Source organism: Canis lupus, chromosome 3 (assembly GCF_011100685.1).
Source record: "Canis lupus familiaris isolate Mischka breed German Shepherd chromosome 3, alternate assembly UU_Cfam_GSD_1.0, whole genome shotgun sequence".
Lineage (NCBI taxonomy): Eukaryota > Metazoa > Chordata > Mammalia > Carnivora > Canidae > Canis > Canis lupus.
In genome coordinates, this window is record NC_049224.1 from 27,777,961 (window position 1) to 27,804,794 (window position 26,834).

The 26,834-nt window shown below is 40.9% G+C and overlaps 1 long non-coding RNA gene across 9 annotated transcripts; it reads right to left on the reverse strand.

Annotated features, from left to right (window-relative positions):
- LOC102152539 lies at positions 1-26,484 on the reverse strand. 9 transcript variants are annotated; one of them, XR_005356315.1, is made up of 6 exons: positions 26,305-26,481; positions 19,870-20,124; positions 18,529-18,703; positions 18,384-18,444; positions 2,608-2,665; positions 1-478 (listed from the first exon to the last, which is right to left on the reverse strand). It is a non-coding gene; the product is annotated as an uncharacterized LOC102152539 (long non-coding RNA). The 9 variants fall into 9 exon arrangements; XR_005356310.1 differs by having other exon boundaries at positions 18,313-18,444; XR_005356309.1 differs by lacking the exon at positions 1-478 and adding an exon at positions 1,855-1,936 and having other exon boundaries at positions 18,313-18,444.
- Between the last annotated feature and the right edge of the window lie 350 nt (positions 26,485-26,834).

A 26,834-nucleotide genomic window follows, 5' to 3' on the forward strand; every position in this document is an offset into this window, starting at 1 on the left:
ACAGGGTCGGGGGGTTAGGGGGTGGACAAAAGGGAGAGAGACCATCTTAAGCAGGTGCCACAGTCAGTGCTCAGAAGCAGAGCTCCATCTGATGACCCCGAGATCATGACCTGAGCCAGAATCAAGAGTCAGATGCTTAACCGTCTGAGCCACCTAGACACCCCAATGGGTGTAGTTTTAAATCGCTAAGTTTGGGTGATTTGTTTTGCAGCAACAAATACTTAATACATGTGATCTGTTATCAGAATTATCTGGAAAGCTTATTTAACATGCAATTCCTAAGCCACAACTAATGAAAAGTTCTTTAGAATAGGAGCCAGCAGGATCCCTGGGTGGTGCAGCGGTTTGGCGCCTGCCGTTGGCCCAGGGCGTGATCCTGGAGACCTGGGATCGAGTCCCACGTCGGGCTCCTGGTGCATGGAGCCTGCTTCTCCTTCTGCCTGTGTCTCTGCCTCTTTCTCTCTCTCTCACTGCGTGCCTATCATAAAAAAAAAAAAAAAAGAAAAAAGAATAGGAGCTAGCAATGTATATTTTTAAGGAGCTTCTGAAGTGATTCTTATGTATTCTTCAATTTGAGAACTGCTGCCTCATTCATTTAATCAATTAGTATTCCTTCTAAATGAACTTGCATTTTAAACTAATTTCTAAGACTTTAGGCAATAGGTATTATTCAAAGCTTAAACACTAAGCCTGGAGATTCTTGATGTCCTTAAGTTCAAAGCACTATTTCACTAATAAAACTTTTGGTGATATGTTTGAAGCAGTTAAAACACTAAATGAACATTAAACAAGACAGCAATGATTATAACCAATCACTGCTGTATAGCCTTGTCCGTGAAAGTATCCACACTAAATATATTACTCTGCTGGTCACCTTTCAGCCCTGTTGTCTGAGCAGCCCAATTGCCCAATTTATTGCTCTGATTGTGCTCATTTGTAAACTCAAGAAACCACATTTTTCCAGATTCCAGCAAAAGTATGTCCAGTTTTGTGCTAGACATGTGTTAGGCCTCACCATTATTTTTGCATTACCTTTTATAGATACATTTATCTATCATATATACAACTCAACTCAATGTCCCATGAGTGAAAGATTCATAACTGGTTCAGAACCATAGTCCAAACTCTTGATAATACTCAGCAATAGAGATGGTTGTTCTATTAGTTAGGATTCTAACATGAAAAGACTGAACATTCAAATTGTGATAATTCGGGATCCCTGGGTGGCGCAGCGGTTTAGCGCCTGCCTTTGGCCCAGGGCGCGATCCTGGAGACCCGGGATCGAATCCCACATCGGGCTCCCGGTGCATGGAGCCTGCTTCTCCCTCTGCCTGTGTCTCTGCCTCTCTCTCTCTCTGTGTGACTATCATAAATAAATAAAAATTAAAAAAAATTGTGATAATTCAAGGAAAGTTTAATGATCTGAGCAGGAACAAAGGTGTGAGCTGCATGCAGGGAACCCACAAGGCATAGCACCTAGAGGCTAGTATCAGAGCTATCTCAAGGGCAAGGGCAAGGGCAAGGATTGATTGCTGGAACTGGAGACACAGAGAGGGCTGTGTGAGAGAACTGTCTTACAGGAGCTGAGATCTTTAGTGGAGGAAGGAATCCAGCCCTCCACCACCACCACATGGAGGAAACAGGAGAATAATACTCTGACCACACTTCCCTTCCTCTTATCTTTTGCCAGTGCTCTCCCAGTATTCACTTTGGTGGATACGGCTCTAGATACATTTTTCTTCATTAGTATTGTTTTGAAAATGTGGTATACCAAACTGAGCATGCTATCTTTCATGTAATAACCAGTTTTTTAAAATCCTGTTGTAAGATATAATTTCAGCTTTATTAAAACAAAATCCTTCAACACACTGACAGCTGAGATAAATCTTTACTTTTTTTTGGTACCAGGAACCTCTGTCTGTAGCCAGCCTCTATTCTGATATTGGGAAGGGAAAAAAACACACATGATATGATAGGTGTTAACATTTTTTGAGCACCCAAATTTCTTAGGAAAATACCCTGAATAAAAATAACAGTCTTTTTTAAAAAGTACTTTATAGTTGATAGAAATAATAGGGATATGGGGATTAATCTAAAAAATGCTGAATCAAGTGTTTGTAGCATAATGCCAGGAAATTCTCTCTCCCTTTGTTTTAACTCTGAATAAAGTTGCAAGATTTTATCACTTAGCTTCCCACTGATTTAAGCTCAATTTGTTTAGGTTTCATATAGGCCTGTCTTTGTGGCTAGATTTAATATAAATACTGAGCCAAGATCCCTGAATGATAGACTATAGCACTCAGCTTCCTGAAAACTGTGTTCCTTTATTTACATGTGTCATTTTTTTTCCTCTTTCCTTGCCTTGTATTTCTTTAAATGGTCAGAAAACTCTAGTTGGAGATATTAAGTTAATAGCACAAAACGGAAGCTTAGGAGTTCAAAATTGTCTTGTTTTAAATGTTTCTGAAGAAATAATGGGTTTTCATGTCCAAATCTGTCATGTTAGAGAAGTTAGCTTAAACCTGTAATACACCTAATAATCACAAGCCTATTTCATAATACCAAGGAGTCAATTCTTAGCAGAAAGGGCATGTTTTAATACTTTACCTGCTTTTATCTTCTGGATTCCTCCTTTCCCACTTAGAAATTACATTGAGGTTCCTTCCTATGAGATAATAGAAAATATATGTATTGTTCTCTACTCCTGGTTCCTGGCACAAGGCCCTTGAAACTGCTATAATTTCCTAATTGACAAGAGTGCCACGAGCCTTTCTTGTTCTAATATTTGTCTTTTACCCCACCTGTGAACTGAGGGCTCTGAAAATTCTTATAAATTCCTAAGTGATAAGAGCATTAGGAGCATCTTTTGTTCTCCTGTGGGGACTCTGGGTAGGCTCCTGGATGAGGGCTGGTCACCAGAAAGACCAAGCCCTGATCAGAAGCTAGGAATTTTCAGCCCCACCCCACATCCTCCTCCCTAGGAAGAGGGGCTGGAAATGGAGCTGATAATTGGTCATACCTACATGATGAAGCTTCCATAAAACCTAATAGTACAAAAACAAAACAAAACAAAACAAAACAAAAAAAACCTAATAGTACAGGATTCAGAGAGGTTCCAGGTGGGTGACTGTATCTACCAGGAGGGTGATTCACCCCAACTCAATCGGGGACAGAAGTTCCTGGACTTAGGACCTTCCCAGACTTCACCCTATGTTCCTCTCCATCTGGCTGTTCATCTGTATCCTTTATCATATCCTTTCCTAAAACTGGTAAACATAAGTGTTTCTCTGAGTTCTGTAAGTTACCTTAGCATATTAATGGAACCTAAGAAAGGGGTCATGGGAACCCCCTATATTTGTAGCCAAACTGGATGGAAGTTGAAGGCAACCTGTGGACCTACTACTTTTGATTGGCACCTAAAATGGGGTCAGAGCAATCTTTAGGACTGAGCCCTTAGCCTGTGGGATTTTCCAGGTAGGTACTGCTGGAATTGAGTTAAATTATAGACCCCCAGTTGGTATTGCAGAGAATTGTTTGGGTGGGGAAAACCCCAAGATACTTTCGGTCATGTCAGAAATGTCAAAACTGAAGCATTTTGAGTAGTAAAGGAGATACACAGGCAAGAAAGATAAGAGGCAAAACTGAGGTTTTTGAAAAACTCTTGCCAACAGTCTTTTATTAAGAGCGTAGAAAAAAGTGTCAAAGATGAAAAATGAGAGAAAATTCCTAGGAGTACCCACTCATCTTCATCAAAAAGGAACATCCACAGAGATCCCTGGAAAAGACATTCCAGGTACTCTGAGGACACAGGGGGCCTCTGATGGCATGGCTTAAATAACTTTGAGACCATACTGGTGTGGTCTTTGGAGTGCTGTGTTGTTGGGGTCCGGAGCCAGTGGCCATAAAAGAATTTCTCAGGAATTCTTGAGAAATCCATCACTGGTGCAAAAAGTTGGTTTTGTTAAAGCACAGGGAGAGGACCTATGTGCAGAAAGAGCTGCTGCACTGGGGTTATAAGGCATGGCTGATTATATACTTGGGAGTTGAGGGAGGTAAGGACGGAGGGTGGTGTCCAAAAGGACTTTCATATGCTAAAGAGAACTCTCTGGATTCTGGAGGCCTGGCTATTGTCAAACTGAGGTTGTTTTTCTCCCTAGTAAGGCATTAAAATTAAGACAGTTGGGAGTTTCCTGGAGGAACTTTATATACTCTGTGTCTCAAGTCCTTGTCAATGGGCTGCAAGTTTTAAAGACATAATTTTATCTACATTTCCTTCTGTCTTTTCCCCCCACATCAATACCACTGGACTGAGTCAGGATTTCTAGAACTCCAGCAGAGAATCTGAAGAGGTTCGTGAGGTTGTATTCCCAATATTGAGCAGAACAGGAGCAGTTACATAGAACTGACTGAACTGAGGAAGGATGATGATGGGTTTTGTTTGTAATACCATGTATACTGTCCTGTTTTTTGGATATAAGGAACTCTTCTCTTTTACTATCTATAACTCATAACAAATTAATAAATAATGCTTTTTGTAAATAAAACATTTGTTTTTTTTTCCCCCTTCCCTGAACCTTCCAGAATTTGGAAATTCTTATTAAGTATTCTTATTTCCATGGCAACATAATTATTTGCATAGGTTAATAAGAATCTTCCCTCCCCCCCACCTTTTTAAAAAATATTTTATTTATTTATTCATGAGAGACACAGAGAGAAAGGCAGAGACCTAGACCTAGAGGGAGAAGAAGGCTCCCTGCAGGGAGCCTGATGTGGGACTCAATCCCAGGACTCCAGGATCACGCCCTGAGCCAAGGCAGATGCTCAACCGCTGAGCCACCCAGCCCTCCCTCTTTCCCCTTTGTTAACAGTACATAATTGGATGGGGCACCTGGATGGCTCAGTCCTTTAAGTATCTGCTTTCAGCTCAGACGAAGTCTGTCTCAGGCTTCCTGCTTATCGGGGACCCGTTCTCCTTCTCTCTGGACCCCCTCCCACCACTTGTGCTGTCTCTCTCATTTGAGAGACGGAGAGAGAGCACAAGCAGGGGGAATGGCAGAGGAAGAGGGAGAAGCAGACTCCCTGCCGAGGAAGGAGCCTGATGCAGGGCTCCATCCCAGGACTCTGAGATCACGACCTGAGTTGAAGGCAATTGCCCAACTGACTGAGCTACCCAGGCGCTCCTAAATAAATAAAATCTTTTTAAAAAAGGAACAGTACACAGTTGAAAATATTGGGTATATATCCAAGGCTTTGACTGAAATGTATTTGAGAATGATAGTTACAGAACCAGATATGACTAACACTTAAAGGAGCTAAGATTAGTTTTGTGAACAAATGTCTACAAAGGTCTCTTCAGAAAATCCAGCCTGGTACCTGGCTTAAAGAGTTTCTAGCTTTACATGAGAGTAAGAAGGTCACATCCTAGCAGGCCTAGGAAACTGGTGATATTTTGGGGACCTTGAAAAGAGAGTGATTCATCCAAATCTAGAGATATTTCAGATAAAATCTGGTTGTGAGTTCTTGCTTGGCTTCCCAGTCTTGAGAGATAGATTTTTAACTATCAGTTCAGTCTGAGATTCCTTATGAAAACTTCCAGCAAAACAAATTTAAAAAGGTCTATTAAAAAAAGGGTCTATCATGTTAAATTACCATTCTTGCTATGCCTATTATGTACATAATCAAGCCAAATCTAATGAGATCTCCCCTATTTTATGATCAAAAATAATCCTTTGGGATTATCTCTGATCAAAGTGAGGAGTGAAGTGGAAACTGTTGAGAAAAATCTTGTTTCATTAGAAAACTATCATTCTTGTGGGTTATCGGATTCTAGTCCTATGTATAGTCTTTGGGCTATACTGAACCTTTTTATTAACTGAAACTAACTGATAGCTATGAAAAAATATATCTAAAATATGTTACCTACCTGTAAATTGAACTAGATCCTGTCATCTTTCATTCATTGCCAAATTTTACCGAATTTTCAATTCTTCCATTTTTCTTCAATATCTGGCCACAATCCTCCAAACATGTTTCTAATTTTTCCTCCTTTCTTTTTTCTTTTTTTTTTTAATTCTTTAAAAATTTATTTATGATAGTCACAGAGAGAGAGAGAGAGAGAGAGGCAGAGACATAGGCAGAGGGAGAAGCAGGCTCCACGCACCGGGAGCCCGACGTGGGATTCGATTCCGGGTCTCCAGGATCGCGCCCTGGGCCAAAGGCAGGCGCCAAACCGCTGCACCACCCAGGGATCCCTCTTTTTTCTTTTTTAATTTTATTTATTTATTCATGAGAGATACAGAGAGAGAGAGAGGCAGAGACACAGGCAGAGGGAGAAGCAGGCTCTATGCAGGGAGCCCTACGTGGGACTTGATCCCCTGTCTCCAGGATCACGCCCTGGACTGAAGGCAGCCCTAAACCACTGAGCCACCAAGGCTGCCCTTTCTCCCTCCTTTCTTGATTTGGTGTTGAGATTTAAAATCTGACTATTCAGGGTGTTCCTGGCTGGCTCAGTCAGTAGAGTATGTGACTCTGGATCTTGGGGCTGTGAGTTCAAGCCCCACATTGGGCCTAGAGCTTATTTTAAAAAATAAAACTAAATTAAAAATAAACTGAAAGGGGAGAGCACCTGGATGGCTCAATCAGTTAAGTGTTCAACTCTTGGTTTCAGCTCAGGTCCTGGTTTCAGGGTTATTGGATTGAGACCCACAGGCATGCAGCTTTGTACTGTGTGGGGAGTCTGCTTGAGATCAGCTCCCTCTCCCCCTCCCCCTACAAGCAGGAGGTGGAGGGGGAAGGGGATGGGGAGAGTAGCGCACTCTCTTTCAAATAATTAAATAAATAAATAAATCTTTAGAAAATGATAATAAATGAAAAAGAGAGACCTGATTACTCAGGTCCTTATTAGAACTCTTACATCTAGCCTTTTCCTTCAAGATCTGAAGAAGCATTGAGAATCAAAGCCCTCCTGTTTCATATTTACTTGAAAGGACTCATCACAGTAGTAGTCTGTACATAAGGCTGGGTTTTTCTCTGGACAAGCCACTGTCTGGGTCACTAAGGAAGTCTGGCAAAATGCTCCAGTCATGCATGCCCTAATATGAAAAGGAATCCTGACAGCACTGCCAAAATCATCAACTTCTTAGCTTCAAGGAACTCAATGCCGCTACATAATTGAAAGATTTTCATCTACCATTCTCAGACTGTAATACCACATTTTATATTCATATCTTTTTCACTTTAGGCATCCCTCTTTCAGGGATGCCTGGCCCTAAAACAACTGACCTTTACTACCACCTCCTAAGAGATGGTTCAACTGATTTTGCAGGAACAACACCAAGAGATGACTTCTGAGACACTGCTTCACCTAGTCAGGAGACTTATGATCCCTTTGTGTGGTTCTGATGCAAATGATCTGAATGTCCTGAGCAAAATGGGGGACTGAAAACGTTCAGCGTTGCCTAAACCCAATGTTAGTGAGGAAACCACAGGCACAAGATGGAGTCTCTTATGCTAGTCCAAGTCACCACACAGGCTTAATACCTAACCTAATTGCAGTTTCAACCTCCCCCAGAAATGTAGTCTTAACCGGTCAGTCAGGAATTTTCTGGTCAGCACCAGTGAGGTCATCTGTCACGTGTGTCCTCCCCATCCCCCAAAGGAAGATGAGGCAATCTGCAAAGTAAAACCCCCTGCTCATCCTTCCCCCCCCCTCTCCTAGGGAAAGTAACCTGACCTGAAACAATAATTCCTTTTCTTTTGCTGATAAGTTCCTTGCCCCACCCTCCTTCCTGTAAGCACCTTTTATTTTTGTACAACTCCCTAGAGCTCCCCTCTACTTGCTGGGTGGGATGCTACCCAATTCTTGAGCGGATTAATGAGCAAATTAGATCCTTAAATTGACTCTAATTGAATTTTTGTTCTTTAATGCTAGTGCTTCTGGAAATCAGGTTAAAGTTAAGAAATCCCTGTACTCTTTGTGTTGTGAAAATCTGCTTATTGCAAAGAACCAACCTTCCACACATGATTCTCTGATGCCCCCTAATAAGGCCAGACATAGACCTTTTGAGTTTCTTTACTCTGTCTCATAAATGACTAGTTGAACTGCTTGTCCCATGGAATTAGAAAGAAAGTGCCTGTTAATCAAACTTCGGTTAAATTTCCCTTTTCCCCCAGGCTCTTAAACTTTCACCCACCCTCAGTCTGAGCCAGCAAAACTCTGCCTTAAGGACCCAGCTGAAAATTGGCTGACCTCAGGGTAAGACATTCTGTGATTTACTATCCAATCACACCGGCCCACCCTTTCATCCCATTCTTGTTTTCTCCTCCCAATAAAAGAAAAATTATTTGTCTAACCTTTGAGACACTTGTAGATCTTATTGTCAGAGTTTCTCCCAATTGCAGTGGTCCCTTCCAGCCTTCCCACCCTGTGTTCATCTTTTCGAATGAAGTCTTTCCTTACCTAAACCTGATGTTTTTTTTTTTTTATTTGACACCATAAAACTATTTTATTCACTTGAAAGCAATGACTTACGTGGAAACATCACATTTTAGTGAAAACTATGTATGCAAGTGTGAGAAGTTTCACAAAGATCTGCTTAGTGATGGATGGTTGGAAGAAAGACAGGCAGGGACAAGGGGCCCTCCCACCCTAAGAGGAAACCACCTTTAAAAAAAAAAAAGATTTTGTTTATTTGATGAGAGAGAGAGAGAGAGAGAGAGAGGCTGCACACAAGCAGAACGAGCAAGCAGGCAGAGGGAGAGGGAGAAGCAGGTTCCATGCTGAGCAGGAAGCCTGATGCAGGACTAAAACTCTGAGATCATGACCCGAGCTGAAGACAGGTGTTTAACGCACTGAGCCACCCAGCTGCCTCAGAAACCACCCTTAAAAGGATTTTACATCCACTCTGGGAGGAGCCCTCCACTCTTTCCCACATGATAGATAGACGACAAAACCTGATTGGATGACAGGCTTGTAGAGGGTTAATCAGATTAAAACAGCTTGCCAACAAACCCATAATAACCCCTAGACCTATAAACTCTGGTAGCAACCCTCTTGGGTCCCCTCCCTCTTTGAGAGCTTTGTACCCTCAACAAACTGCTCTATACTCACTCAGTAAACCTTGCTTTTGCTGCCCACCACTCTTCATTCTTCCAAGTGGTGTGACTAAGAACCTTGGGCACCGAAGGAGAAGGAAATCCTCTAACAGTAATATTAAGTTACACCAAAAATAAACAGTATAGCAGAAGTCTATTGTAATAGGATTTACTGACAGAGTTGATAGTTCTAGTAATAGTATAAATGGTAATTTATTTTTAAAAAGCTATTTATTTGAAAGAGTAGGGGGGAGAAAAAGGGAGAGAGAATCTCTAGCAGACTCCCTGCAGAGGGGGAGCCCATCAGGGCAGTGAGCCCATCATAAGGCTCAATCTTACCACCCTGAGATCATGACCTGAGCCAAAATCAAGAGTCGGACACCTAACAGACTGAGCCACCCAGGTGCCCCTAAATAGTGTTATTTTAAATTAAAGGATTTGAATTTCTAAATTTCTAAAAAAATACCCTGGGAATATCTTAATTGAAATTGAAAACAATTTTGTATGGTATTTTTTTTTAATTTATTTATGATAGTCACAGAGAGAGAGAGAGAGAGAGGCAGAGACACAGGCAGAGGGAGAAGCAGGCTCCATGCACCGGGAGCCTGATGTGGGATTCGATCCCGGGTCTCCAGGATCACGCCCTGGGCCAAAGGCAGGCGCCAAACCGCTGCGCCACCAATTTTGTATGGTATTAAATGGGGAGCATGTCATTAAATATTTGTCAAAACCCATAGAATGTACAACACCAAGAGCGTACTTCAGGGTATCCTATGGATTTTGGTTGATAATGTTGGTTCAAGGATTGTGTATAACCAATGTACCGTGCTGGGGCAGGGTATTGATTGTCCTGAGAAGGCTTTGCATATACAGTGGAGGGTATATGTGGGAACTCTGTGCTTTCAGTTTAATTTTGTGGTAAACCTAAAACTGGCCTTAAAAAGTCTATTAATTAAAAAAAATAAATTAGAACTGGAAAAAAATCAAAAAAATTAATTTCTGTTTTTTTTAAAAGATTTTATTCATTTATTAATGAGAGACACACACACAGAGAGAGAGAGAATGTGGCAGAGATACAGGCAGAGGGAGAAGCAGGCTCCATGCAGGGAGCCTGATGTGGGACTAGATCTTGGAACTCCAGGATCATGCCCTGGGCAGAAGGCAGGTGCCCAACTGCTGAGCCACCCAGGTGTCCCTATCGACTGAGTTTTAAAAATTTGTTATTTAGGTAAAATAAATAAGCAAGGTCTTTTTTAAGATTTGAAACTATAGATAATACTCCACTTAACCAACTGGGGACCTATTCAAACTGAGACAATTACTTTGCTATAATTTTAAGCACAATATTGTTTTAGTCCAATCAGTCATTTCATCAAAAACTATAGATGATCTCTACATTATATAGGTAAATTTTATGAAAGATGGCAATTCTTTAAGAATTCAAACTTCTTGGGCAGCCCCGGTGGCGCAGCAGTTTAGCGCCGCCTGCAGCCCAGGGTGTGATCCTGGAGACCTGGGATTGAGTCCCACCTCAGGCTTCCTGCAAGGAGCCTGCTTCTCCCTCTGTCTGTGCCTCTGCCTCTCTCTCTCTCTCTCTCTCTCTCTCTCTCTGAATAAATAAATAAATAAATGAATAAATCTTAAAAAAAAAAAAAGAGTTCAAACTTCTTGAATCATATGATTTTTAAACATTTATGTTAGAAAATTGGTGAGGAAAAACTGACATATATAACTGAAAATACAAATATATTTGTGTATATATACATATATTTTTCTTTCATTTAATTTACTAATGGGTAAAGTACTTTTTACAATTTTTCATTACAAATAATTTTTTTAATTTTTCAAAAATCTCCAAAAAGGTGCACAAAGAGATAGTATGATGATTACTATATTAATTGAATGATTAGGGATCCCTGGGTGGCGCAGCGGTTTGGCGCCTGCCTTTGGCCCAGGGCACGATCCTGGAGACCCGGGATCGAATCCCACGTCGGGCTCCCGGTGCATGGAGCCTGCTTCTCCCTCTGCCTATGTCTCTGCCTCTCTCTCTCTCTATGTGACTATCATAAATAAATAAAAATTAAAAAAAAATTGAATGATTACTCTATATTTAATTGCTTGATTTCTATAATTAATTGATTACTATATCAGTTAGTTGATTACTTGATAGAGCATGAGTGGGAGGGGCAGAGGGAAAGGGAGGGAGAGAGAATCTCAAGCAGGCTCTGAGCTGAGCATGGAGCCCTAAGAGGAGCTCGAATCCACAACCATGAGATCATGACCTGAGCCAAAACCAAGAGTCAGATGCTTAACTGATTGCACCACCCAGGCACCCCTGATTACTATATTTATTTTTTTTTTAATTTTTTTTTATTTATTTATGATAGTCACACACAGAGAGAGAGAGAGAGAGAGGCAGAGACACAGGCAGAGGGAGAAGCAGGCTCCAAGCACCGGGAGCCTGATGTGGGATTCAATCCCGGGTCTCCAGGATCGCGCCCTGGGCCAAAGGCAGGCGCCAAACCGCTGCGCCACCCAGGGATCCCTGATTACTATATTTATTAAATAACTGTTACCATTTCACCATATTTTCATTTTCATTCTTTCTATATGTCCTGTGTGTACACAGGGGTGTCTGTATATCTTAGTCATTTGAAATTAAGTTGTAAACGTTGTGAAACTCTATCTAAATACTTTAGTCTGTAGTACCCAAGAGCAAGGGCATTCATATACCAGTGTCTTAATCACCTATATTTAATCATACACCAGTATTGATGCAGGCTGGGAGCAAGGACCCAGAGGGGCTTCCACAGGAGCAGCCAAGAGGGTCCTTGGCTTTGCATAGGATGGAAATCATACTAGTATCAGCAGGAAATGAGAGCAGAGTATATTAAAAATATAGAGAAAGTGGATACAGATGTTAGAAGTTAGTTGGACAATTGGGTAGTCAGGGTTAGGGTCCCCAACAAGAAAACATGGAGTTGGAACAGCTTAGACAAAGACAAAACAGCAACAGCACTGACATCCTGTTTTGCAGCTTAGACAATACCATCAGCACCCATACATTATAACCTAATATGCAGATGGGTGCATGATCAAAGCCCTGATTGGCACCCTTTAGCACACTCTGGTTGGTTAAGATAGTTCCATGTCACTATCAAGAGCTGAGGCAGTTAAGGCATAAATCCCTAGATGTTAGCCCAAGAAGACCATTAGCCCATGAACATTAACATGATAGATAGGTGGGTGCATCTCAAAACCCTGATTGGCGCACCTTAGCAGCCAATCCTCAGGGGGCCCAGACGTGGTTGCTTAAGATAGTTCCATAAAAAAGTCCATAAAAACTGCTACATTTATTTTTTTTTTTTAAGATTTTATTTATTTACTCATGAGAGACACACAGAGAGAGAGAGGCAGAGACACAGGCAGAGGGAGAAGCAGGCTCCATGCAGGGAGCCCCAAGTGGGACTCGATCCCTGGTCTCCAGGATCATGCCCTGGGCAGAAGGCAGGGCTAAACCACTGAACCACCCGGGCTGCCCAAAACTGCTACATTTAAACGCCAAAATGGCAACCCTCTAGGGTCTCATCCCTCTTCTGGAACTTTGTACAATCACTCAATAAACTTTGCTTTGCTGTCCACCACTCTTCATCTGATCTACCTCTTTATTCTTTGAAGGGGTGTCATCAAGAACTGTGGCCACTAAAGAAAAAGAAATCCTGAAACACAGACAATATCTGGGAGACTTGGAAAGGAAAAGAGCATGAATCATGTCTTTGCTGGGGGGTCTGGAGTTTTTATATTGAGGAAGGTGGTCTGGGATACAAATCCTCTCAGGCATCTAGGAACTGGTTGAGCAAGAACGGGTACTCAGGTCCTCCATAAGTCACTTTGCCCTGGAGCCAGGGGTCTTGGTGTCAAGGTGTTGGTATCAGTGGTCTTAGAAAAGGTTCATGATGACTTTCCCTGGGCACTCCATAGATGTTATCTGCTGTGCTAGAAGACTTCAAAAAAACTTACGTTAAAGTATGTGTAAGGCAGAGGTGCAGGTCCTAGCAATAGAAGTGGGGAAAGGAACAAAGAAAAAAATAGTTTTTTTCTTCAGTTTCTCTGTCTCAGAATTGTGCTAATGTAACAGTGAGGAAGCAGGGTGGTCTGCCCTGGGTGCAGGCAGTGCACAGGATTAAAAAAAAAAAAAAAAAACCCTACTATGCACTGGCAATTCTAAATAACGTCAGTGATAAAATATTTGTCCCTAAAAATTTTTGTTTAGTACTAAACAATTGCTGGATACAATTGAATAATATATATTTAAGCTTCAGATTAGCACTTTTTACTACCTATTTTTATTATTTTTTAAAAAAGGTTTTATTGATTGATCTGAGAGAGACAGAGAACATAAGCAAAGGGTTGCAGAGGGAGAAGGTGAGGGACATGTAGACTCCTGCTTCAGGGAGCCCGACTTGGGACTCAATCCCAGGACCCTGAGATCATGACCTGAGAAAAGGCAGAAGCTTAACCGACTGAGCCACCCAGGTGCCCCTTTTTACTACCTATTTTTAAATAAAGATTGTGTAATTAGAGAATTCCCAGTTACACAACTGGTCCCTGACATTCCTAATGGTTTGGAATCATTGAGCTAGGTTGGGAGGGTTGGATGAAAGGGAAAGATAGCTTGTGTCTGAAACCCTTGGGAGATACTAATATTCTTGCACCTGTATTTGCATATGCAAATACAGATTTGAAATGAACATTGGCATAATCATTGTAAAGATGAAGAAAGAAAACATGAGTTACTTCAAATCTGCTGTTCTATGTGACCAGGTGAAGTCATTGTTTGGGTTTAAAATTAAAACAGCAAAATAGAGTTCATACTGCAAGGTGACTTTTTTTTTTTTTTTTTTGGTAATTTTACATTTTCTAATATCTAAACAGCTTTCGTTGTGTGGACAGAAATCAGATATGAGCCAGTCTTGGTTTCATAAAGACTTGTTCTCATCAATGGTTTGGGGCAAACATTGAAACGTATGACTTGGAATAGGCTGGAACTCTAGAGCAGAAGGCTAATAAGTTTTAGTTCATACAGAAAACATCTCAGATAAGTTGAATAATATCTTTATTTTAGTTAGAATTCTCATTTAATTGCAATTAAACTCTAATGTTATTTCTCAAATAACGTTACATACACTATATAGGTATAATTTTTTCCCTTACAAATTCAATAATGTAATTTATAGAAATAATCCATTACATTTTTTCCTTTTTAATGTAATCTTTGTTTCATTATTTTTATCTTACTGGCATGTTTTCTAAAAATTAACAAAATAAAAATTCACTATTTTTCTGGCCATTACTATTATCAGTTTGAAGTCATGATTATTACTGAAAATGGGGATCCCTGGGTGGCGCAGCGGTTTAGCGCCTGCCTCTGGCCCAGGGCGCGATCCTGGAGACCCGGGATCGAATCCCACGTCAGGCTCCCGGTGCATGGAGCCTGCTTCTCCCTCTGCCTATGTCTCTGCCTCTCTCTCTCTCTCTGTGACTATCATGAATAAATAAAAATTTAAAAAAAATCTAAAAAAAAAATATTATTACTGAAAATAATTTTGTTGGATAGAGATTTAGGGGCTTAAAAATGATCAGCTTCAGATGTCAAATGAAATAGGTAGGCCACTAGTCATGTCTAAAAAATTAGCAATAATTTCCTATTGTTATCAATATCCGACCAAGTAACAATTTTTAGGCTCTAGGTTTTGCAGAACTTGATCAGATTCAGGGGAAGTGTTAAAGATATTGGATATTTCTACTATCTTATTCGAAAATAAGGTAGAGTGAGAGAGAAGAAACAAAATTACCAAAAGGTAGTAACATGATCATAATATCAGTAACAATGGCCACAATAACAATGTATTTATAAATTTCTTGCTAGTTGGTCTAGCAGAAAATAAATCACAACAATTTTACAGAATTTCACAGCCTTGTTCTATCTAGAAATAAAGGACTGCCCAGAACAAAATGGGAAGACTTTGGGGGGAGGGGGATCTCAATAAATTGGAAGTGAGGTAGGGGTTTTCCTGAATAGTAGGCAGTAACTCTGGGAAATCCATATTGGCTTTGTTTAACATTTTTTCCACTTTGTCCTTTTCCCCCCTACTTGGGGAGTGCAATAGACAGAAAATTCTGGGTGGGTTTGAATCTTTATTTACTGGGTAAATTGTAGAGGCTAGTTTTATTTTATTTTATTTTTTAAAGATTGTATTTATTTGAGAAAGAGAGAGAGCCCGAGCAGGAGAAGGGGTAGAAGGAGAGGGAGAGAGACAAGCAGATTGACCCAGGGCTCCATCCCAGGACTGGGAGATCACAACCAGAGCCCAAGTCAGATGCTTAACTGACTGAGCCACCCAGGCGCCCCAAGGCTGCTTTTAGGCAATAGTTTTCAGCAACAGAAAACAGACCAAGGCCAAAGGGCCAATGACCACTAAACTGAATGTGAATGGGCTCAGTAGGTGACCCACCTCAAGATAGCCATGGACCCTAACTAATGGATGGGCTATTTACAACCAGGCACAGCTCCTCAGAATACCAAAAAAGGAAAAATTCCTTACATTCCCATATTCCCTCACTCTACCCTCTAAATATAGCCCCTCACCATTGCCTTGTGGCAATTATAATTAACAATATAATTCAATTAATTCAATTCAATTAATTAATTAACATACAATGTATTATTGGTTTCAGAAGTAGAGGTCAGTAACTCCTCAGTCTCATATAACACCCAGTGCTCATTACAACACATGCCCTCCTTAATGTCCATCACCCAGTTGCCCCATCCCATCCCCCACCCCGAGTTTGTCTTCCGGGTACCCTCTTAACAATATATTTATGCAAGCAGAGATGTTGAAAGCATTTAATACGACGATGTATTTAAAACTCTTAGGTTTGTGCTGACAGTGTTGAATTTTACCTGAGTCCTATGATTCTGGAAAACAGCAATGGGTAAAGAAATCCCCTACCCACTATGTTCTGGAAAATGGTTTACTGCAAAGAGCCATCCTTAACCCATAGGACTTACCTAATACTCATGAGCACTCTTTTGTTGACTTATGATAAAGTCCAAACACAGACCTTCCAAATTCCCATTCTTTGTCTTAAAAATAATTAGCTGATCTATTGTCTCCCCACTAATCAACTGGAACAAAATGCTTGTTTAACAAACTTTGATTAGGATTGTCTCTTCCCCCACATCCTTGGACTTTTGACTCATCTTTGGCCTGGACTAGCACGCAGGCCTTCCTTAACAGCCTCTCCTGAAAACAGGTGGACCTCAAGGTAGGACATTCTCTGATTGGGATCCTTGGGTGGCTCAGCAGTTGAGCGTCTGCCTTTGGCTCAGGTCATGATCCTGGGGTCCTGGGGTCAAGTCCCACATCAGGCTCCCTGGAGCCTGCTTCTCCCTCTGCCTAGGTTTCTGCCTCTCTCTGTGTATCTCTCATGAATAAATAAATTAAAAAAAAAAAAAAAAGAAAAGAAGAACATTCTTTGATCTGCTATCAGATCAGTCACTTCACTCTTTTATTCCCCTTGTCCACTTCAGATTCCTTCTAGCCTGTTCATCCCCTCTATAAAAGAAAACCCATTTTGCATCATCCTTGAGAAACTTGCAAATCTTATGTCAGAGAGTTCTTCCCTCTATTGTAGGAGTCCCTTTTGCCCCTACTTCCCATCTTTGCAGTAATCCTTGCAAATGAAGTCTTTCTTTGTCTAAGTCTGGATTTGTTTTTTATTTGACATTACTGGTACATATAATAAGCACTCCGTAAATATTAGCTACTATTACTCTTATGTCCTTGCCTCTGCTTCCTTTGTCCTGTGTTAAAACTTTGCTACTATAGGCAGGAAGCAATGGGGGACTTCAGCTTGCTCCTTACACCTGATGGGTATATATTAATCTTGATCCGGAAAGGAAATAGACGGTATGATCAAATCTGGATCATTTAAAGAGCATTTATTTATAAGGAAAACTAGTTTAAACGGTGTGGCCAAAAAAATAAAATAAAGGAAAGGTGGGCTTATTAGAGGACCACAAGTGATAGCGGCAATAGGGTTTTCATCATCTCTAGGTTTGAGGGGACAAAAGGAGGCAGATGTTGCCAGAACTGAAAGGACAGAGTCATGTAGAATAGGCAAATTTGACAGCAGCATTGGCCTTCCAACAATGAAATGACCCATCCATCTTGGGTCAGAGAATAAATATCCAACATTACTCTTCTCCCTCCCTCAGATCTTCTGTGGCACTCCTTTGGCTAAATCCAACAGAAAGCCAGAGGGCAAGGCACCCTGTTGGTGTATTCCACACAAGTGAGCCTTCCAGGGCAGAAAGCCAGGTGGAAAGAGCAGAGATCTGAAAGGACAAGCAGAAAATACCTATTGCAGAGGGGTTCACAGATTTCTATGTGTCAGAGATTGAGATCCTTGGAAACAGACTCTGAGACAGAGTCACATGCAAAAGATTTATTAAGGAATACTCTCAGGGTTTATACCTGTAAGGAATGGAGGAGGAAGACCTGGGAAACAGGGAGAGGCTGACTCACAATGCATTTGCAATTTGAGCCCTCAGCCTATTCTGTGAGGGGCTTTGGAATTGGGATGGTCCTTTAGAGGGGTCTCCAAATTGAGGCCTTGGGGACACCCCTTTGCCCTCATCAGCCAGTCAGGGTACAGCCTTGGGCTAGGCCTGGGCAGTGTCTGTGACCAGAGAGTGAACCTGGAAGGTGGGTGAAGGGCTCTGAGTGGAGCACTGCCATGTCCACTACACTGTGTGAGAGTGAAGGCAACTGGCCGGTCAGATGGCCAAGGACAAGTGAAGCACCAAATACAGAAATGGTAAGATACATAGCTGGGTTGGCAAGAAGGGTTAAAAAGAGTGAAATCAGGGGATCCCTGGGTGGCGCAGCGGTTTGGCGCCTGCCTTTGGCCCAGGGCGTGATCCTGGAGACCCGGGATCGAATCCCATGTCGGGCTCCTGGTGCATGGAGCCTGCTTCTCCCTCTGCCTGTGTCTCTGCCTCTCTCTCTCTTTCTGTGACTATCATAAATAAATTAAAAAAAAAAAAAGAGTGAAATCAGATGCTCAAAGGCGTTTGAAAAAATTCAAGTTCTATTACTAGAAAATATCTAAATAAAAATAAAGCTTTTAATAACATAAAAATACTGTAGTTACCTCTTAAACATGGCAAATACCCTTATATATCAACCCAAGAGCCGAAATCATGCTTCATAGGAAACACCAACCTCCTTCCCATGAAGGTCATCATGCTTATTTTCCATTGCTCTGGAGATAGTGGCTATTGCACTACAAGAAAAGAAATACAATGTATAAAATAGGAAAGGAGGAATACAATTTTGGTTTAAACTGTAAAGATAAAGAATTGTTCACCTTCCAAATTAGCAGAGACAAGTTTGATAACACACTTGATTGGTCATAGAGTGGAGAAACAGGCATCCAGCCATAGTGGTAGTGGGATAGTGAATGGCTGTGCTCTCTGGGAGACAAGCTGGTAATAGTCATTAAAATTAAACACTGGCATGTTCTTTCAGTAGTGATTCCACTTCTAGAAATTGATGTCATGGTTGTATTCGCACATGCAGGCAAGAAAAAAAATGCAAGGATATTAACCTCAGCTTGGTGTATAATAGCAAAGGAAACAACTGAAATGTTAGATTCTAACCATGAGATGAAATGTAACTTATACTTATTTATTTATTTTAAAATATTTTATTTTATTTTTTAAAGATTTGATTTATTCACGAGAGGCACAGAGAGAGAGGCAGAGACACAGGCAGAGGGAGAAGCAGGCTCCCTGCGGGGAGCCCAGGGCAGGACTCCATCCCAGGACCCCAGGATCACGCCCTGAGGGGAAGGCACATACTCAACCACTCAGCCACCCAGGCACCCCTAAAATATTTTATTTAAGAAATTTCTACACCCAATGTGGAGCTTGACTCACAACCCCTGAGACCAAGAGTCTCATGCTCTGTAACTCAGCCAGCCAGGTGCCCCAGTAAGTAACTTTTTAAATGAATGCAAATTTGTTTATATTAGTATGAAGTGATTTTCAAGGTATGCTGTTGAGACAAAAGAATCAAGAAGCAGAAAAATGGGGCAGCCCGGGTGGCCAAGCGGTTCAGCGCCGCCTTCGGCCCACACCGTGATCCTGGGGTCCCGGCATCGAGTCCCACGTCAGATTCCCTGCAGGGAGCCTGCTTCTCTCTCTGCCACCTCCCCCCTACCCTCGCTCTCTGTCTCTCAGGAATAAATAAATCAAACCTTTAAAAAAAAAACTTTCTTTTGATGCCTTGTCAAAGTTTAAGAGAGCCAAGAGAAGGTTATGAGATCAAACAATCTCTAAGAGGCCACTTTTTGGTTACTAGAACACAGGGTTTTTTTGCCATAGCAGATCATGCAGCTATGCCTGTGTGATTAGGATCTAGTTTTAATAGCATGTATTATGGGCTTGGGGGAGGGGACCTCTATAGACCATTGTTTCCACTACCTAACTTCTTCCAGAAAGAATGGCTCTAAGCGTTGGTTGCTGCCTTCTGTAGTCATTCACCAGAATTCAAATAGCTTCATGAAGCAGGTCAAGTTATGCAGGTGCCTGGCCGTATACTTTGTAGCTGATTCATTCTGGCAGGCACCTCAGGAAATTATGCTGTTCGGAATCAAATGTTCCACAGGAACAGGACTGGACTTTTTTTGTGGCAAAATTGATGATACCTGCTCTGAAAAATTTCCAGGTCGAGCTTAGGTACGTCAGCTCTGCCCAGGCACCAGTGCCAGGAAGATGAGTCCCATGCAATTCTGCAGATTTATGTGTTTCTTCAGAGGCCTCACCCAGGTCCTGGAATGGAGGCAAAGATGTTTCTTGAAGAAAAATTCTGGCCTTGGCTCAGGTGTTCTGCAGTCCACCTTCTTTCTCTCTGAGCAGAAAGTTTGGGGAGGTGTTCTCAACTTGCTTAATAGAGTAACAACCTAAAAAAAAAAAAAAAAAATAGAGTAACAACCTTGCCACCTGCTTGCTTGACGTACAAGATTTATGTATCCTCTATCCTCTATCAGTCAGTAGCATAAAATCCGAATGCTATAATCTAGGTGGAGAATAACCTCAAATTATAATTATTTAACCCTTTTCAAAAACTTAGCAGAGATAAGTGACAATTACCAAGATTATTTAAGGGACTTGTTCTCCATCCACTTTTTGGCTACTTAAGATCTGTCCTTGTACCACATTAGATTACTGTAAAACTATGTATTTAGGCAACATTTACTTAGTCCTATCTGGAACCCCCATTACTGAGTATCTTTTTTTTTTTTTTTTAAGATTTTATTTATTTGTTCCAGAGAGAGAGAGAGAGAGAGAGAGAGAGAGAGCCAGGGGAGGAGCAAAGGGAGAGGGACAAGCAGACTCCTTGCTGAGCTTGATCCCAAGACTCTGAGATCATGACCTGAGCTGAAACCAAGAGTCAGATGCTTAACTGCCTTGAGCCACCCACCTGCCCTCTGAGTTTATCTCTTAGAGAGTGCAAGGACCAGATTTGCTATAAAACTATTGTTACTGACTAACATAGCTTACCATTTTTTTCCTTACGTGGGGTATCACATGATGGGTTTATTTTATCTTAGGAGGCAGTACTAGAGGAAAAATCCCTCTGAAAAACTGGTTTCCTCATTTCCCATTCTAAGAGCAATACATTGTATTACTTTTCCTTTTCTGGTTGGCAAAAATAGAATTAATAATCATGCACAGTTTCCATGCTAGCCTCTGGGGCTAGAGTATATGCTTCCTTTTTGTTTTCATGGTTTTGGAATTATATTTCTAACCCAATAAATGTGTTATTTATTTATCTCTTATTGAAAGCTACTGTATGGCCTAAATTTGTTTTTAGAAAAAGTAAGCCTATTAATTTATACTAGCATAAAGTACTCCCATAAAAATAACACTAGGCTCATTAAAAAAAATAAATAATAACTACCAAAAATCCCTCAACAACAACAGACTGTACCCAGGGAAGGAACAGGATTTTAAAAATTTAAAAAGTCTGATAAAGAAAGAGGACAAATACTCATTATTTGTTTTGTTTTTAATTCATTAATTCTTGAATTCATTCATAATAATTAAATATTAAATAAATTTGTTGATTCTCTAAATGCAGTAGTAAATATTGGTTATGCCAAATTCCATGTTGGAGGCTGGTATCTACATCCTTTTGAGAGATCCCAGGAAAGCAAAAGAGTGGGGGAAAGGATGGGAGTGGGGAGGGTCTCAGTTGTCCTTGTTCATTAAATATGCATGCTCCACAATTTAAGCTTCCCTGGGCGGGTCAGTCCTGACTCCTGCCTTCCTGGCCTGGTTAAGCATGATGTAAACTCTGTGAGGTCAAGGATTTTATTTTATTTTTTAAGATTTTATTTATTTATTCATGAGACACACACACACAGAGAGAGAGAGAGAGAGAGAGAGAGGCAGAGACACAGGCAGAGGGAGAAGCAGGCTCCATGCAGGGAGCCCAACATGGGACTCGATCCCAAGTCCCCAGGATCACGACCTGGGCCGAAGGCAGCACTAAATCACTGAGCCACCCGGGCTGCCCAAGATTTTATTTCTTTATTTGAGAGAGAGTGAGCAAGAGAGAGAGAAAGAGCAGGGGGAAAGGCAGAGGGAGAGCGAGAAGCAGACTCCCTGCTGAGCAGGAGCCCGAGGTGGGACTTGATCCTGGTACTCTAGCATCATGACTTGAGCTGAGGACAGACACTTAACTGACTGAGCCATCAGGTGCCCCTTCCCCTAATTTTTTTGTAATATGAACATTATCTTGGGTCCTTTGAAACTTTATTATAAAAACATCACACCATCCATTTAAAAAACATCATGACATTTGAGAATCAGTCTAATTCAATGGCTTTCAAATTTCAGTGTGTATCAAAAGCAGCAGCAGGGCTGGTTAAAACTCAGGTTGCTGGGACCCACTTCCAGTTTCTGGTTCACTAGGTCTGGGGTGGGGCTCAAGAATTTGCATTTCTAACAAGTCCCATAAGATGCTGATGCGGCTTGTTCAGGGATCACACTTTGAGAACTACAGCTTTAAAACCAGCTTTTCTTTTTTCTTTTTAAGATTGTATTTATTTATTTATTTGACAGAGAGAGAGAAAGAGAGAGAGAGTGTGCACACAAGCAGGGGGAGGGGCAGAGGGAGAGGCAGGCTCCCCATTGAGCAGGGAGCCAGATGCTGGGCTCCATCCCAGGACCCTGGGATTGGGATCATGACCTGAGCTGAAGGCAGATGCTTAACCAACTGAGCCACCGAGGTGCCCCTAAAACCAGCTTTTCTTACCCAACCGTCTCCCTATTGTGACCCTTTGGTGGCTTTGGTTCTGAACACTGTTGGCAAATGTGCAGAATGGTCTCAGGAAGGTGAGGCTGACTAATCTGGTGACTGTGACCTGCATTATCTGCAGCTGGTGGCCGATTGCAAAATGGAGCAATTAAGCATTAAGACATAAATCACAGGAAATTAATATGAAGCACCACTGAGTATAAAACCCATAAAATTGCTAGCATTCCTCTGTTTTGGTCATACACGTGCATCCTGCTTTGCTCTGCTGTTTTCCCGAACATGGATGAGGCCACACCCAGAACAAACAAAAAACTGTCTCTGCTATCAGAATGATCAGGTCAGAGGCAGGCAAGACAACAGAAGCAAATTCAATGAAATAAGATTCTGGTGCGGAAGATAAAGAAAAAAATGCCATTACATTCATTTAATTTTATAAATATCCATACTCAATCTGTATCTATGGCAGAGTAGAAATCAGAAATTTTGTTGCCTCCAAAAAGTGGCTTCATTTTGTCTAAATAATTTCTCTGATTTTTTCTGAGTTAGAACTTCATATTAACTATTTCATATGGATTAATTACTGATTTTGATGATGTGACTTCTTAGAATAAAAATCTGAAGCATAAAAAAAATCTGAAGCATACTATAAAATAAATATGAATTTGAAGTGTCGGCTGAAGTTTCACAATACTGATTAATGATTCATTTAACTTCTTATATACCATTATTAAAAAAATAAAAGTTGATTAGCATCAAGTATATGAGTTGATATACAATGTCTAGAAAATCTGGTAGGATTGATTTGAAAAAATTAGTTTGAAAACTTTTTCTATTATATCCCTTCTATGAGGTCAAAAAGTCACTTTTCATATCACAGACTTCTCCAAATAGGTACTTATTCTCTGATGTTTTCTTTGACTAATCAGAACAAGATGACAGGTGTTGTTGTTTTTTTTTTAAACTCATCCTACTAAACTCTGAGTGCTATTTACCTAAATCTGTTCCGTCTACAATTCATAATGATTGCATCAATGCACATACTTTAGGATGGAATTGATTTAAATGAAATTTATTTAAATTTAAATTACTACCCAGGAAGATGGAATGTAATAAGTTTGACTACACCTTCCTATCTCTTATCTGATTTAACCATAATATGATTCTCAACTCATAAATAGGTATAGTTTCATTTTTAGAAGACCTACATTTCAAGTGGTGATTGATTTTGATAATTTCTCAAACTATTTTTGCTGTCTAATCAGAAGAGCGAAGCATTTGAAACAAATCAATGTGAATTAATTGAGAAAGCTAAACACCTCTGAGTTAACAGGTTTCTTGTGATTTTGTTTGGTAGACTTTACAATATGTCTACACACCAACAAATATGTCAACATACCAACCAAAACAAAAATCAGTGTACACGTACGTAAATGTTTTGATTAAAACAAAGCGTGTGGAAATTTTTCTAAAGACAGAAACGTTGAAATTCACATTACCTGGAGAACAAATCTTTCACCCTCATCCCCTGACTTTTGGGCACTGGGTACAGCATAGGGAGTTATATAAACTCATACTTGCAATCACCCTTTTGCAGAAGTTCACATTGAAGATGAGGGATATTTTGTAGCAGAATCTAATCTTGCTTAAGGAAAAAGAAGCAAAAAAGGCTGCAATTTCAGCCTATGGGCCTGGTATGCACACAGGATAATGAGCTCGGTAAGTTTAGAAGCTTGGGTCTGACTCAACAAATAGATGCCAGTGTGGCTCAGCACTAAGTTGCCATGCCATCTCCCCCATGCAGCTGGGTCTCTGTACTCATCCTCATGTGCACAGAGGGCTAGTTTGTTCTCTTAATATACTTCACTAGAAGTACACTACCTTTGAAAATTATTGTTTTTCCTTAGAAGTTAGTATGTGTGATTTTATTTTATTTATGTGTTTTCATTTTAATACTTACCTCCAGGATGCTCAAGAAGAATGAAAATATATCTGTAGGTTATACTGAGAGAAAGACTTAATCTGGGAATTCCAAGACAGATCTTGGAATACTGAAGCTCATGTTGGACTGTCTTGGACTATTTCAGATATATAATTCCCATACACTGATTGAATTTGAGAGATTTTAACGTTTTCCTAGCAAGACATTTATAAGCCATGTCTCATGGTGAGTTAATTTTGCAGAACAAATGCCGCCTGTAATGACAGCTAACATTAAATGCTTGATGAGTATTCATGCACAATAGGTCCTTGCAACTACCCTATGAGGTTGATTTTCATTTATCAGAGGAAGAAGCTGAGGCACAGAAGGGCTAAGTCACTTTTCTTTGTCGCCCCGCTAGAAAGCAGTAGAGCTGGATTAGGCCTTTCTCAGTCTGGTCCAAGAGCCTACACACTGTGATGTGTGTGATTGTGAGATACTTTGAAAAAAGAGAAGCTCATCAGAGTTGAGGCAAGTTCTGCTCAGAGTGGCAGATGGTTTTATCCTTGAGGAGGAGTGGCTTTTTGGTTCTTTTTCAAAGTGGGTCAACTGTCTTAGGAAGGACAGTGGGCCTTGGCCTGGGCCCTGCTGAAGGAGATAGAGATACTCAGCCAGACTATAATTTGGGTGCCTCATCTCAGGAAAGCCAGAACCTCCCAGAGCTGGGCAACAAAACTAGCGAGGACATGGAACAGCTTCTACATGAAGCAAGAATTAGAAACTCAAGACATGTCCCCTTCATGTCCTCAATCCTGTCTGAGTCAGCAAAAGATAAGAAAAGAATTACTATTGTAGAAGCTGGGAGTTCTAGGGTTTTCTATCTTCCTTTCCTTTTTATAGTTTTAAAGATTTATTTGTTTGAGAGAGAGCAAGATCAGAGAGAGAGGGAGAGTCTCAAGCAGACCCTGTGCCCAGTGCAGAGCCCAGTCTCAAGACCCTGAGGTCATGACGTCAGCCAAAACTAAGAGTCGGATGCTTAACTGACCGAGTCACCCAGATACCTCTTCAGGTTTTCTTGACAACTCCTTTAACAAGCTATATGGAGGGCACCTGAGTGGCTCAGTTATTTGAGCATCTGCTCAGGTCATGATCCTGGGATTCTAGGATTGAGTCCCATATCAGGCTCCCCACTAAGCTTCTCCCTTTCTGGCTCCCCCTCTGCCACACCCCAACTCGTGCTTTCTCTCTTAAATAAATAAATAAATAAATAAATAAATAAATAAATAAATAAAATACTTTTTTAAGAAAGCTATATGGATTTACACAAGCCTCTTAACATTGCTGGTCTCACTTTCCTTACCAATAAGATGGATTCTGGGTTTCCAGGGAAGTTTCTGTGCCAAGGGAGCATAAGGTCGAGTTAGGAGCCTTTGTAACACAGTTCCTATTTAATTTCTCTGTGCCTAGATTCTTCACCTATAGAACAGGGATATTAGTTTCTATTTCACAGGGTTGGTGGGGGTAACAATGGGTTAGTACACATAAATGCTGTGCTTGGCACTTAGTAAGCTCTCAATAAATGTTAGCTATCAACTATGAGTATCTAGTACAGTATCAGCTTCCAACTTCATAGAACTGAGAATATTCAGAGATGTCATCATCTTGGATTCCTTTTCTTGCTCTTTCCTAGCTCCAGAGGCTCAAGAAATCAGACTCCTTTTGCAACCCCATTCTGTCCCCACTCCTGTCCAAGCAGGGATTCCACCCAACTCTCAGCTATTGTCTAGGCAGTAGTGCAAGCATGTGGAGGCGTGAGTTGGAGCAAGAGAAGGAAGAAGTGGTGTTAAGGCCAGATGGCGGGTGTTAGCACAACTTGGGTCTAAATTGGGAACCACTTACACACTAATCTGTCTGAAGCTTGATTCCCTTATGCAAAGTCAATGTTGATCATGAGTTTGGGCAGCTGGAGGTGTCACTCTGTCAGGTGGGTTCCACTCTCTCCTGTGCTGCCACCTGTCTCACTCCTATGTGTCTGCATTCTGCTATTCTCCATTTCCCATCCACACTGGTCATCACCACTACCTACATGTCATAATGTCAAGGGAGGTGTCCCCATGTCACAGCAGAAAGTGCCTGTCTCTGCTCAGGAGAGGAGCTTCATGAGTCCAAGCATTGTCAGAGCTGGACTCATCTTCTTGAAAAGAGTGAATGAAATGAGATCATTAAAGTTGAGGGTTTGTTTTTTTTTTTAACCAAAATCCAATGTTTAAAGCCCACTATGAAAAACAAACACAAATCCTATGGGGTTTTCTTTAAGGTATGCTCAAGCTTAAACATGTCATTATAGACAAAGACATATAATTTAAACTATGACGTACTCCTTAATTTAAAATATATGCTCCTTAACTTGGAGAATATATTTTTTCTTA